At 34.5% G+C, this 15,910-nt stretch overlaps 1 long non-coding RNA gene across 1 annotated transcript in view; it reads left to right on the forward strand.

Moving 5' to 3' along the window:
• LOC104877253 overlaps window positions 1-15,910 on the forward strand; it is a 46,185-nt gene that overhangs the window by 15,456 nt on the left and 14,819 nt on the right. The window lies entirely within an intron of this gene.

The raw sequence follows: 15,910 nt of genomic DNA on the forward strand, positions 1-15,910 counted from the left end.
AGCTCCATTGTTTAGATAACATGTTCTTGTGGGGATTAAAAGAGTTTACATTGAATGGCATCCTAAAGAAGTGGTATCAAAAAGAATAGAAGGTAAACTTGGAAAATGAGGAGTTTATCAGTGTGTGACCACTCTGCTATAATACAGGATTCACACTTTACCAAAAGCCTCAAAAGTTAATGTAAATAAACTGCTAGGATAGGTCCTGGTAACTTGGTCAAAGCAATATCTTATATTTAATGAAGTAGAGATGTTACAGACAGTGAAAGCAGTAATCTAGAGTATTATAACACAGAACACCAGAAAACTCACGAGTCAATAACACTTTGTGCAGGAGCCTGAACAACAATCTGTTTACCAAAGTGATGAGAAAAATGCCCCTGGGAGCTTCTTTAAAAGCTGAGTGATAGCTGTCCTTGGTAGACTAGGGAAGTAAGAGATTCTGCTAAAGAGCTGGGCTCCTGGGTAACAGTAAGCATAAGAGAATCCGGGTGACTGCACTTAACTGAAAAATGTAAGGTGCACAAAATTATCATAGTAGTAATGTCAAAGTCATAATCAGTGAGGCTGACCTGAAGAAAGCCATTAGGTTCACAAACAAATACGCTAAAATTATACAGTGACAAGATATCTAGGACGGGTGCATTAGAAGAAGAGGGCAGATGTGGCAAGAAAAACTTGAAGTCTCTTACTCAATATCCAAATGAGTGCTATTCTCAGATCCAAAATATAATCTGATGAAAAGACCCTGTCCCAAGCAGAAAGGATCCCATGACACTTTGACAAAGGTACTCGATAATCATTCCTTCCAGGAATGGGTTTCTAACTATTTAGTTAAATAATTATTTGTTGGATAAAAAGAGATATATAGACATTTCAAGAACTGTTGGATAAAGTCCAATATGCCATCAAGAATCCCTAGTAGAACCAGATTAGGTGGAGACCATATAATAAACGGAGTTTGGGCCCATATTCTGCTTTCTCTGATTCCACTACTCCATGGTCATTTCCAGGTCCCTGAATGTAATATTGGGACACACGCACTTGGTAATGGTTGGAAGCTATACACCATCACTGTGTCTTCTGGGGTAAGATCTGCTGTAGTGGGCAAGCCAAGTGGAAAGCTGAAAAACATCCCTTCTCCCACCCTCCAGCCATCAATTTCTCTATGAAACCCAAATGAGGATAAAAGTAGATAACTAAAAATTCAATTCGACAAGTTGTAGCTGAAGTGCCAGAGATACATTTGCTATATCAAGTTAATGCAATCTTATCTCAACCGTGTCTGGATATTAATCTGTCAGATACATTTTTCCAACTTTTATCATGAATGAGAACCACCAGAAGTAATTTGCACTCACAAAGAAGCCATTTGTTTCCTTTCCCCTGATAGCATGTTTATTTCCCTGCCTGTACCTTTAACTTAAAACCAAAATTATATGCTCAGGTAAAAGTGGGATTCGCTACTCAACTCCAATTGCAGTCGTGCCAGAACACAAGCCGGACATTGCTGGGTCATCCTGTTTCTCGAGAGAAGTTGGAAATGTAAATGATATCCCAGTTTTCAAATGTTTCAACGTGATTTTTAAAAGAAGGGTCCTAAAAAACAGAAATGTTCACCATAGGCTTGGCTTCTTTGGATTTGTCTTTATGAGACATAAGACATTTGAGGAAATAAGCTATTTTACTGTTCAGTTTGTGTCACTTCTCAACCTTGCCTGTCACCTGTCTAAATGGTTATACTGGCCATAGGTAACTTCATAGATGGTGATGAGACAGAATTTCTGCAGTCTTTCTGAGAGATTTAGATAAGGATTCTATATTAAGTGGAAAACATAAATTATATGAATCAATGGGAGCAACACCCCCATCTATATATCTACAGATCCCAAGTACTCCCCTTAATGAGATAACCATTCAGACAGCCTGAGATGTCCCCAGTAAGCCATCTATGTGCATGTTCTATTGCCTCATAAATACTCAGCATTATGGAGTGCTGTCCTATTTTTAGTTTTCTCATGAGTTATTCATGAAGAATATTGTAGACCGTCTGTGCAATTTCGCTAACCTTTCTTCACATTCCCAAAGTGGTAGATTCCTTTCGGTATACCTGTGTCTTCTGAAAACTGTCTCCTTCTCCTTCCATTATTTTAGCTGAAATCATCTTGGGTGAGTAATAGACTGGCACCTTCCAAATGCAATAGTGTGTGTGTGTGTGTGTGTGTGTGTGTGTGTGTGTGTGTAAGCACATGTGCATATTCCCTGGCTGTCACTGCAGATACATAGAACTAGAATAGTCTTTAAAATCTGGGGGCATAAACTAGAGTATAATTATTCATCTTTCTCATAAATATGAGAAAAAGTGTTTTTACAGACTTCCAACACATTTTTTGGCTTCTGCGTGAAGGGGATAATTGTGAACAGGAGCCCAAAACGTTCGCCCTATTTCAGGCAAAGTGGATTCAACATGGATATAGTATGTTCGGGGCTAAGCTACAGTGCCAACTGAGAGGATCTCTTACTCTCTGCTGTTCCAAGGAATAATGAGGATTGGGACATATTCTACTCTGCTCTTAACCTTTTCTTTGAGGGGCCTAACAACCTGTTTCCTACCCCTCATCCTAAGGCAGAACCAAGAAATTGCTTTCTATTGCTCCTCAAGCACCTACAAGCTCTGAAATTATCTACTTCCTTGGGTACTTGTTTTCAATTTCCCAAAGCCCTCCATTTCATGAGAAAGGATGTTCTGTGAAAAACAAGAGTATGTTTTTCTAGTGCATTCCTAGGTTTTTAGTGCTTAAAATAACACACAACACTGAGAAAATAGTTAATAAATTCTTTAATAAATTTAGTGCTTCTTAATAACTCTGTTTACTAAGCTCTATTAATCTAGAAAAAACCCTCTCATACATGGGAAAAGCCTATTACTAAAACTCTAAAGACCCAGGGCTCTTTGGGAACTTGCTACTATCTAAAAGTGACGATGGCTTTCAAAACTGGCTTTGGAAGGCAATATCTTATTGAGACTCCGTGTGTTAGCAATGTTAGTATTTAATATAAAGCTTTCTCCTGTACTCTCATGTCTAGCTAACCAACTGTCTTCCTAAATGAATGTCCAATTCACCTTTGTTAACTAAGCCTAAATATTTATTCACAGTAATGATTTCTAATAATGTTCATTTGTAACTGCAGAGAAAATCGTTTTACAAAAAGTTTTGACTTCAAAACTTTTTTTTTCTTTTACTAGATTATGATTCAGTGCTTTATTAATTCCTAAATTTCAGTGTCCTGAGACTGCAGAAAACTCACTATTTTCCCAGGTTCCTTGTCTGCACATTTCTAGCAACCTCTGGAAAGTGTTTATACGATTTTCATAATAATTATCCTAAGTGCTTTACCACTTCACTCATCTGGCCACACTTGCGTTTCTCTGTGGATCTGCTCCTGCATCTTGAAATTATTTAGTTTCCCATAGCTATGAAGGCTGAGATGTAACTCTTAAATATGTGTAGAAAACAGTAAAGAATAGATTAAAATGACAGCATAAGAGAACTGCCAGGCTATGTAAGTCACAGTTGAGCTTGGAATCTGCAAAATTCTTTCACTGGGACTTTTATTGATTTCTTCTCTTTCCTATTTCCTTCTTTTTATTTCCTAGATTTGTTTTGTTTTGTTTTCTTACCTGTTAAAGTAGAAAATTAAACCATCGATTTTAGACTTTTTTCCTTTTTTAATATAAGCATTTACAGCTACAAATTTCCTTCTAAGAAGGACATTAGCTAGGCTGAGTTTCCACTCAGTTAAAATATATTCTAACTTCCCTTGTTATTTCTCCTTTTATCTATCAGTTAGGTAGCAAAGTATGATTAAATTTTTAAGCATTGAAAAATTTTTTCACGTATATTTTTATTATTGAGTTCTAGCTTAATTTCCTTATGTCCAGATTGCAATCCTGTTTTTTTGTTGTTGTTGTCGTTGTTTTGTTTTGTTTTGTTTTTGGTACCGGGGATCGAACTAGGGTCTTTGCACTTGCGAGGCAGGGGGCTGAACCACTAAGCTAAATCCCGGCCCTCAATTCTTTTAAATTAGTTGAAATCTGTTTTGTGGCTGAGAATAGAGGTTATCTTGGTGAATTCTCCACAAGCACTTGTAAAGAATGTGTTTTCTGTGGCAGAATGAAATGTGTCATGTGTGTCCCATATGTTGCAAGCGTGGAGAGCTGGCAAATAGCATTGCCTTGGAAATTACTATTGATGCGTCTCTCCACTTCTAGTAACAAAAGGGAACTTTGAAACCTCTATCATTGCACATCTTTTTAGCTTTTTGATTCTTTCAGTTTTCGATCTCTGCATTTTGTAATCTGTTTTTAGGTACATACATACTGAAGACTAAATTTTCTGTTTATGATTATAAAATGCCTTTCTTTTTCCTTTGTAATGCTTGTTCTAAAACCTTCCTTGTCTGATGGAAATATATCCAATTCACCTTCTTACAGTGTTGACATTTATGTTTTTCCTATTCTTTCACTTTTATATCTTTGTATACAGTTGAGTGAGTTTCTGATAGACTTTTACTAAGAATGATAGTCTCAGTTTGCACATTTAGAATATTAAATTGAAACTGATTGCCAAATGTTAGATCGAATCCACTATCTTGATGTATATTTTACCTCTATCTCTTTCATTTTTTGTATCTTTTCTCCTCTTTGTGCATCCTTTCAGTTTAATCATGGTTTATTGTTTTATTTTCTATTTTGGCTCACTAGTTCTATATTTTATTTTTGTGCCTGAGGTTTATTATAGTCTATAAGTGCATATTTAACTTACCACACTCTGTCCTCAAATCCCATGCCACTAATATGTACAATGTAAAATTTATACAAGTGTATTTTAATTCTCATTGTATCCTCTACATTATTATTGTCAAATATTTCACTTACATATGCATTGGAAATCCTACAGTGCATTGTTAAATTTGCTTTAAACAATAAGTTCCCTTATAAAGAACTTTGGAATGAAAAAAATATTTACTTGTGCCCATACATTTGCCATTTTTGCATTATTTCTTCTTTGCATAGATCCAAATTTCATCTAGTATTTTCTTTTCGTCTGCAGACCTTCCTTTTACATTTATTGTGGCATGTTTTGTTTTTCTGTAAAATCATTTTTTTGTTGTTTTAGGGGTTTTCTTTTTTTTTTTACTTTTGTTGGTGAATGATATTTTTCCTATATAGAACTCTAATAAGTGGAGTTTTTTTCAACAATTTAGATGCTGTATTGCACTCAGGCATATACTGCTTCTTATAAAAGTGCATAATAATTCTCATTTTCTCCTTTATATAACAGGTCTCTGCACTATTGCTGCTTAAAAGATTTATAGAAAATTTGAAAATGGAAATTAGAAAATGTTCCTGCATAGATAGGAGTAATACCATTAAAATAGCTATATTACCAATAGTGTCTATGGACTTAATGTGATCCTTATTGAAGTGCTAACAACATTCTTCACAGGACTAAAACAAATCATAAAATGTACTTGAAATCAGAGACCCACAATAACCAAAGAAATATTAAGCAATAAGAGAAACATGGGAGGCATCATAATTTCTGATTTCAAATTATACTACAAAATGATAGTAACAAAAACAGTATAGGTCGGGCACAAAAATAAACACTTAGACCAATGGAACAAAATGGAAGATGCGAATCAATCCCCTGCACTTTTAGCCATCTTATTTTTGACAAATGGGATAAAAACATATGCTGGAGAAAAAAAAAATAGCTTCTTTAACAAATGATGCTGAGAACTGGTTAACCACATGTAGGATATTAAGTTGAACCCATATTTTTTTTACCTTGTACTTAAATAAAATAAAAATGAATAAAAGACCTAGCTTTTAAAAATGAACATTTCAAACTACTAGATGATAACATATAGGATCATTTGAAGTCATAGACATAGACAGGGGCTTCCTGAGCAGAACTCCAATAGTACAAAAAGTAATACCAAGAATTAACCAATGGGGCTGTGTAAAATGAGAAGCCTCTGTACAGCAAAGGAAGCTATCAGAGCGAAGGAACAACATCACACTTCTGTAGAGGACTAATGTCTGTTATATGTGAAGAACTGAAAATATTCATACCTCCAGAGAAAAACCAACAACTCAATTTAAAAATGGGCAAAGGAGCTGAGTAAACACTTCAAATCAAGAAGTACAAATAGTCAGTAAGTACATGAATAAAATGTCTACCACCATTAGCTATTAGGCAAATGAAAATCAAAACAACTCTGAAATTCCATCTAACTCTAGGCTGAAAGACTATCATCAAGAGCTCAAAACGAAAAAAATAATATAAAAAGGTTAGTGAGAATGTGGGAGAAAAATAAACCTTCTACAATATTGGAGGAAATGTAAACTACTGCAACTGATATAGCAATCACTATGGAGATTCAAAAACAACTCTAAAAAATGAAAATCTATTAGACCCAGCTATACCTCTTCTGCACATACTCCTCAAAGAGGATCTTAACAGTATAGTGAAACATGTATATCTATGTTTATAGCTGCACAATTCACAATAGCTAACCTCTGGAAACAACTTTGATGCCTACTAGTAAATTAAAGAACAAAGAAAATGTGATATATATATATATGTATGTATGTATATATATATGTAAATATATACATATACAATTTTAAACTTTGTGTAGGTTTCTAATGCATAATCACTCCATTCATTTTAGAATATATATATAACCTGGATCATTTTATTCCCTTCTCCTTCTACCCTACACTTTCCTTCTTTCACTCATTTCCAAACTAACTTTCTATTTTCTACCATCTCTCCTTTAGTTTGTTCTTTAAATTATTTATACTTTGGTTATCTCATGTAAGAGGAAGAATGTGGTATTTAACTTTCTGTGCCTGTCTATTTTACTTAACATTGTAGTCTCAAGATCCATCCATTTTCCTATGAGTGGCTCAAATGTATACTTTTTATGGTTGAGTGATACTCTGTGGTGTGTATACCACCACATTTTCTTTATTTATTCATCTGTTGATGGGCATCTAGACTGTTTTCATGATTTAGTTATTGTGACTTATGCTCCCATAAACAGCAGTGTACAGTACATGTATCACCCTAATATGATGAGTTTAACTCTTTCTGAAAGATAGCCAGGAGGGGTGCAGCTGAGTCACATGGAACTTCCATTTTTAGTTTTTTGAAATATGTTTCTACTGATGTTCATAGGGATTGCACTAGTTTACATCCCCATCAAGAATGTAGAGGGGTTCCTTTTGCCCCAGATCTTCTTCGCATTTTTGAGGACTAGAGGGGTCTTTCTGGAGTAAAATAAAATGTCAGGGTTGTGTTAATTTGCATTTCACTAATATCCACAAATGCTGAACCTTCTTTCATGTACTTATTAGCCATTCTAACTTCCTCTTTGAAAAGAGTCTTCATTTTAATTGATCATTTTTTGATTGGGTCTTTTTTTCTCAAGGTCTAATTTCTCTCTATATTTTAGATATTAGTCCTCTATCAAAGGAAGAGCTAGGCAAAAAGTTTTGCCTGTCCTGTAGGTTGATATTCTTCATGCTGTTGATATTTTCCTTTGCTGTGCTGATACGTTTTTAATTTGATAATCCATCTACTTGTTTTTAGAATTATTCCTTGCGCAATTGGGGCTCTGTTCAGGAAGTCCTTGCCTAAGCAAATATCTTCAAGTATTTCACCAGTTTTATCTTCCTGCAGGTTCAATGGGTCTGTTTTTATGTCTAGATCTCTGATCCATTTTGATTTGTTTGGGGTATAGGTAAGAGATATGGGTCTAACTATATTCGTTTACATATGGATGACCAGTTTTCCTAGCAGCATTTGGTAAACAGATTGCCTTTTCTCCAGCATTTGTTTTTAGCACCTTTGGAAAAAATGAGATAGTTTAGGCTGGGCTTGGTGGCGCATGCCTGTAATCCCAACACTCAAGAGGCTGAGGCAGGTGGATCACTGTGAATTCGAGACCAGCCTGGGCTACACTGTGAGTTCCAGGTCAGTCTCAACTGCATAGTGAGACCCTGTCTCAAAAAAAAAAAAAAAATGAGATAACTTAACAATACGTTCTCAAGGTACATCCATTTTTCCCATACAAACGCTCTTTTTGTTACTGTAGCTTTGTACTATTGCTTAAAATACAGGATTGTAATGCTTCTGGGTTTATTCTTTCTTAAAATTTCTTTGGCTATTATGACTCCCTTTTAGTTCCATATTAATTTTATTATTGATTTTTCTAATTCTCCGGTGAATTCTATTTGTATTTCATTGGAATTGCATTAAATGTATATATCATTTTTGGTAGTATTTCATTTCGCCAATATTAATTCTGCCTATTCAAGAGGAAGGGATGTACTTCTAATTTATAATGTCTACTTCCATTTCTTTCTTCAGTGTAATATGTTTTCAGTAAAGAATGCTTTCACCTCCTTGGTTAGATTAATTTTTAGGTATTTATTTTTGGGAGGATGAGAAGAGAGCTACCGTGAATGGAATTATTTTCCTGATTTCTTTCTTGGTGGGTTCATTTTCAGTGTACAGAAATGCCATTTATTATGTTGATTTATATCTTGTCATTTGCTGAATATGTTTATTAGCTCTGAATCCTGTAGTAGAGATTTTTGGGTTTTCATGAAAAGAATGGTATCATCTACAAATAAAGATGGTTTGACTTCTTAATTTTCTACTTCTATTCTTTTTTATTTCTTTTTCTTGCCTAATTGTTCTGACTAAAGTTTAAAGTACTATTTTGAACAGGAGTGGTGAGAGAGGACACCCTAGGTCTGCTCCTGATTTTAGCGAGAATGCTTTCAGATTTTTCCCATGTAATATAATGTTGACAGTGGGTTTGTCATAAATGGCTATTATTGAGATAAGATCCTTCTATTTCTATTTTCGCCAAGGTTTTTATCAGAAATGAATATTGGATTTTTTATAAGGCTTTTTCATCATCTATTGAAATCATCATATAATTTTTCTCCTGTTTATATGGTTATCATATTTATTGATTCACATATGTCATGCAATCTTTGCATCTCTGGTAGCCAGCTTGGTCACACTGTATGATCTTTTTAATCGTTTGAGGCATTATGTTTTCAAGTGTCTTTTTGAGGATTTTGGCATCTATGTTCTTGAAGGATATTGACCTTTAGGTTTTTTTAGTTCTCTTTCTTTCTCCTTCCCTTCCTTCCTTCCTTCTCTCCTTCATTCCTTCCTATTTGTTGATCTTTCTTTTTGTTGAATCTTTGTCTGGTTTTGGTACCATAGTATTGTTAGCTTCAAGGAATGAGTTTGATAGTGTTCATTCCCTTTCAATTTCTTGCAAGACTTTGAAAAGTATTAGTAGCAGTTTTTCTCTGAAATTCTGTCAAAATTCAGTGGAGAATTGATTGGTCCTGGGCTTCTATTACTTAATATTATTTTATACTTTTGTTGGATTTTTTTAGTTACCATCTCTATTTCATTGCCTATTACTGATCTATTCAGGGTTTTTATATATTCTTGGTTCAATTTTAAGTTTTATGTATGAAGGGATTCATCCATTTCTTCCAGATTCTCCAGTTTTTTGAAATATAAGTACAAAGTAATTTCTTAATATTATCTATATTTGAGTAATTTTCATAGTGCTTTCACCTCTTCTCATTGCTAATTACATCCATATGGGTCTCTTCTTTCTTTCTTTTGGTAACTTTGGCTGAGTTTATCAATTATATTTATTTTTTCAAAGAACGAATTCTTTGGTTCACTGATTGTTTTCGACTCAATTTCACTTTGATCTTTATATGAATTTTAGATTTGGATTACTTTTGCTTCTCTAGGACCTAGAGATACAAGGTTAGGTTATTTATTTTGGAAATACTCTATTTTTTTATATAGACACCCACCGTTCTCATTCTTTCCACTTTCTGCAGCAGTTCTATAAGTCTTCTTTTTTTTTTTCTTCTTCTTCTTTTGTCTTCTTCGGTTGTGCTGTGCTGTCATGTGTCCTGATTTAGTTCAAAACATTAGCTTTTCATAGTGACTTTGGGAGGATCCAGAATTCAAACGGTATTGGATCTGGTAAACAAGGTAAGTGAGGATGACTGTGATTTTATTTGACTGGTAACTGCCATACATATTTTAAGTTGACTCAGGACATCCAAGAAGCATGGAAAAGCACTCAAAAAAGATCTCCAGAACTGCTTCAGAACATGGCAAAAATAATGGGGTAAAATTTTTACAAGTAAGGGAAGGTATTTTGAGGGAAATTAATATCAGTGTGTCTTTTATTGTAATAAATTTTTAAATTATTATTGAAACATTCACAATGTGTTTTAATCGCGCCTTGTAATTCTGGAATTATTTCTCTGCATATGTTTATTTTTGTAGTTATTTGCCTATCAAATCTAGTCCCTGAGCTACTCCGAAATTGCAATCTCTGTATCTCTAACTCAGTAAAACTTCTGGACTACATTTGCTTTCCTGTGCCATGTGATTTGGCTTTTAAATGTCTGTGCAGAAAGCTAGGGCAATTATTGAGCTAACTTCCTTTGCCTTCGTTTAGAAATCACAGTCTCGCACTGGCTTTGTACAATGTTTGCAAATAATTGCTTCATGCTTTTTATCCAGCTTTCTATTTGTTAGCAGGGAGAGGGTTTAGCAGGACTTACTCCTCCAAGGGAAGGCAGCCTTTCTTCCATGAGTGATTGATGCTAGGGAAATCCATTCATTTCAAAGCAATTCCTGCTCAGTTTTACAGAAGTTAGACCTTAATATCTGTATCTTGACATCTCTTGATATTAACCCAATATATTTTTGCAAAGTCTGGTTTATTCCTTCTGGAAAGTACCACAGGAAACTCTAGAAGTTAAGCTCCAGAAATTCTAATCAATCCCTTTTAGATACTTCCAATAGGACCATGTGAAAGCAGTGCTTGTGTACCTTCAACTTCCTGGGTCTTACTTTTTGACTCCTGCTTCAATTATAGGACAAAGCTCATGTCCATCATCTAAGTATTATCAATATTTTCCAGAGATGAATCTGTCTCAGTTTTAACTTGGAAAGTGTATTTTCCTAAGGGAAATATAACATAATAGGATAAAATACTAACTAAAATGGAAACAGCTTTTTACATCATTACAGAGAACTGTTCAGTTCTTCGGTTCACATTTTTTAAATCTCTTTACTTTCAAATTTGCTTTATCTTTGAAAACTTCAAGGTTTATCAAAGTAGTCTTTCAGTCCGGAGACCATCTACATAATGACTTTATGTCCACAAATCATATAAAAGCAGAATCAGAGAAAAGCCTGAAGCTTTTAAGTAGAGTTCATTCCATATTCTAACAGCTCTAACAAAGTTTTAGAGATTCACAGGTCTTATTCTATGTTCTGGTTTAAATTACATTTTTTTCCTTCTCCCTCCAGTAGTCTCTATTAAAAGGAATCTTTTCAAAGGAAGTGGCCTAAGGAGTGTCCAATTATGTGATGAAGGCACACAAAAATTTCTCCCCATCCTTTAGGTTTTTCTCTTCTTTCTCTTATTTGGTTCAGAGGCATTTAGATTAACTGGATCTAACTTTGTTGCTACATAATCAAAATGGTGGGTCACCTGTAGATGCGCAATACTGAGAAAATTCTCAGATCTTTTCTTCTGTTTAGAATAATAGTATTATGTAGCCCATGGAGTGTTTTTAATATCACATTTTGTTGGGAAACAAGAAAAGATAAATATATGTCTCTTTACTTTTAATGATTTCTTAATCTGGTTTAATTGAGTGTGATACTTACATATTCTCTACATATATTTTAAAGACCATGTGAAAAATTCTATCCAAAAGTGATTTCAGATGACATAAAGATCTTTGATATTTTAGATTGTCTTAAAATGGGAAAGGTTTGTTCTCCCATGAAAAATCTGGCAACAGAATAGATATGCCAGGGCTATAAGTAAAGTGGATAGATTTAATTATTTTGCTGTAGCTCTACCTTAGAGCTTTGTGGTGACTTCATAGATTAAAGTGTGTAACTATGTAGAAACACGAGTCTCAACTTCTTCCATGATTAGTAGTTCTCTTAGTACAAAGGAGATGCCATCATACATCACTACTACATTGCTGTACGCAGATAAATAAACCCACAATATAAAGTCGTAATTGAAGACTTCAAGAGGACCCCTGGTGATTCTTTCCTGTTGTTGGCATTCATGCTCTTATGAAATTCCTTCTCTTGAATGTGGGTTTTATTTAGTTGCCTATTTCTAATAGATAGAAAAATGACAGAAGTGACAAGATGTAACTTTCAAAGTGAAAGACTGACATTCTGTCTTGAGTCTCTCTGTATCTGTCTCTCTCTCTTTCTCTCTTCTCCTCTTCCTCCTCCCCCCCATCTCTTATTCTGCTCCATCAGTTGCCCTGAGGGAAGCCAGTAGACCTTTGGAGATGGCCTGAGGCCTGTCAACAAATATTTGATAGAAATTGGTCATGGATCCTGCTCAACTTGATTCTTTGGATAAAGCTACAGCTTGCTGCAACTTAACAAAATATCTTGAACCAGAAGTATCCCACTAAGCCATGCTTGGATTCTTTGCCACAGAAACTGTGAACTAATAAATGTTTATGTTTTAAACTACTATATTCTGAAATAATTTGTTAGACAGTACTAGCACAAGAATCTACATAAAAGCATACATTCAAGCAAACAAACATCTGTTTATCATGGATATATATACTCCAGAATTTTAGTGTTAATTCTGCTTTGGTCACCAACAACTGATGTGCGAATATCATTTCATTACCAAGCTCTTACTGATTCAATTTTAAAAATAAGGGACTGCATTAACTTGTTTTAATAAAAAAGGTTATATTTCTTTTTATCTTATTGAGTTTATTGGTACTTTTTAAGTATATGGTACAGTTACATTTATCATTGTGAACTTGTACCTTTATGTAACAGGTCTTAGTTCTCATTTTTTCCCCATACCATTGCCTTCCCTTCACCCCCTCCACCCTCCCCTATTTACAAAGGCTTTGTTTCCATTTTTTTCCCTTTTTCATATTTTTTCTTTTCCCTCATTCCCTTTCCCCTACCCTTCCCACTTCCCCTACAACTTTAGCCCTTTTCTTCCTATTTCACATTATCAGTTATACAATTTGGATCTTATTTATACTTTCGGTTTTTCACATGAGAAACTATTTGTTATTTACACATGTATATTATTTATTTCACTTAAGAGTATGGCCTCAAAAAGCATCCATTTTCCTATTAATGACATTAGTTTCTCATTCTTTATGGCTGAGTAGTATTCCATTTATGGAAAAACCACATCTTCTTTATCCAGTCTCCAATTAATGGGCAACTGGGCAGTATCCAAGTTTTAGCTATTACAAACTGTGACGCTATAAACATGGGTGCACAAATATCACTAAGGTATGATTCTTTTAACTCCTTTAGAAAGATACCAACAGAGGGAAAGCTGGGTCAAATGGAACCTCTAATCCTAGTTCTTTGAGGTATTTCCATGTTGATTTCCACAGTGGTTGCACCAGTCTGCACTCCCACCAACAATGGAGAATGGTACCTTTCTCCCCACAACCCCGCCAGCATTTGTTATTGGTTGATTTCTTGACAGAAGCCATTCTTTCCGGGGTGAGGTAGAATCTCAAGTGTTGTTTTCATCTGCATCTCTCAAATTACCAGTGATGCTGACCATTTTTTTCATATATTTATTTGATGCTTTTACTTCTTTATCTGAGAAATATCTGTTCAATTCAGATGCCCATTGTTGAATCAGGTCTTTATAATTGAGGCCTGACTTTTTTGAGTTCTTTATATATTCTAGATAGTAGAATTTTGTCTGAGGAACAGCTGCTAAAAATGTTTTCCCACATTGTAGGTTGTCTCTTAGCTCTCTTGGTGGTTTCTCTTGCAGTGCAGAAGCTTTTTGATAAGACAAGATCCCAGTAGTTAATTTTTTGTGCTAGTTCGCATGCTATTAAGGATTTGTTCATAAAGTCTTTTCCTATGCCAATGTCTTCGAGAGTTCTGCCTAACTTATCTTCTAGCAAGATTATTTTTTCTGTTTTAATATTTAGATCTTTAATCCACTCAGATTTTAGTTTAGTGCATGAAAGATAAGGGCCTAGTTTTAATCTTTGGCAGGTTGAAAACCAGATTTTCTGACACAGTTTATTAAAGAGGCTGTCTTTCCTCCACTGAAAATGGTTGGCTCCTTTGTCAAAGATGAGGTAGCTGAGTACATCTGGAGTCATTTCTGCATCTTCCAATCTTTTCCACTGATCCTTGGGTCTTTTCTTTGCCAGAACCATGCAGTTTTTAGCATGGTAGATTTGTAGTACAGTTTCAAGCTGGGGATTGTGGTACCACCTGTCATGTCTTCTTTGCCTAAAATGGCTATTGCTATTCTAAGTCTCTTCTGGTACCAAATGAATTTTTGGATTATTTTCTCTAGTTCTTTGAGATATATCATTGGAATTTCAATCAGGATTGCGTTGAATCTGTATAGCAGTTTTGGTAGTATGGCCATTTTCACTATATTGATTCTTGCTACCCAGGAGCCAGGGATATCTTTCCATTTTCTTATATTCTTTTTGATCTCTTTTTTTCAGAGTGCTGTTGTTTTTAGTGTAGAGGTCTTTTGCTTCCTTCATTAGATTGATTCCTATGTATTTCATTTTTTTGGATGCTACAAGGAAAGGGACTGTTTCCCTAATTTCTCTCTGTGTGATTCTGTTATTTGTGTACAAGAAGACTATTGAGTTTTGAGTGTTGATCTTGTATCCAGACACTCTGCTGAATCTGTCAAGTAAGTCTAAAAGTTTTTTGGCAGAGTTTTTGGGTCTTCCATGTAGAGCATCACATTGTCAGCAAATAATGACAGTTTAACTTCTTCCTTTCCTATCTGTATTGCTTTTATTTCTTTCTCATGTCTAAGTGCTGTGACTAATGTTTCCAGAACTGTATTAAAGAGGAGTGATGATAGTGGACATCCTTGTCTTGTGCCTAATTTTAGCATGAAGGCTTTCAGTTTTGGGTTGTTTAATATGATGTTGGCTGTTGGTTTTTCATAGATAGCCTTCACCAAGCTGAGATAAAGACCATCTATTCCAATTTTTGCTGGGTTTTTATCATGAATCAGTGTTGAATTTTGTCAAATGCTTTTTCTGCATCTATTGAGATGATCATATGGCTTTTGTCCTTACCTCTATTAATATAGAGTATTACATTTATTGTTTTATGTATATTGAACCATCCATGCATCCCTTGGATAAATCCGATTTGGTCAGGGTGTATGACCTTGATGACCCGCTGTATTCTGTTTGCCAGTATCTTATTGAGGATTTTCGCATCTATGTTCATTAAGGAGATTGGCCTATATTCTCTTTGTTAGTTGGGTCTGTCCCTGGTTTTGGAATCAAAGTTGCACTTGCTTCCAGGAATGAATTTGAATATTGCTTCCCTTTCAATTTCATTGAAAAGTTTAAAGAGTAGTGGCAGTAGTTTTTCTCTAAATGTTTTGTAGTGAAGCTATCTGGACCTGGTCCTTTCTTCTTTGGTAAACTTTTAATTATGTTTTCAATTTCACTGATTATAATTGGATGATTAGAATTTTTTATCTTCTTTGTTCAATTTTGGTAATTCATAAGTATCAAGAAATCTGTCCATTTCTTCTGTGTTTTCCATTTTATTAGACTACATCTTCTCAAAGTAGATATTAATGATCCTCTGGATTTCTGCTGGATCTGTTGTGACTTCACCTTTTTCATTCCTAAATGCATAGATCTGAGCCTTTTCTTTCCTTTTTTTGACAAAGTTGGCTAAGGGTTTATCAATTTTATTTTTTTTTTTTTTTTTTTTTTTTT

The sequence above is a fragment of the Fukomys damarensis genome, unplaced genomic scaffold (assembly GCF_012274545.1).
Source record: "Fukomys damarensis isolate Sample0158 unplaced genomic scaffold, DMR_v1.0_HiC HiC_scaffold_20, whole genome shotgun sequence".
Taxonomy (NCBI): Eukaryota; Metazoa; Chordata; class Mammalia; order Rodentia; family Bathyergidae; genus Fukomys; species Fukomys damarensis.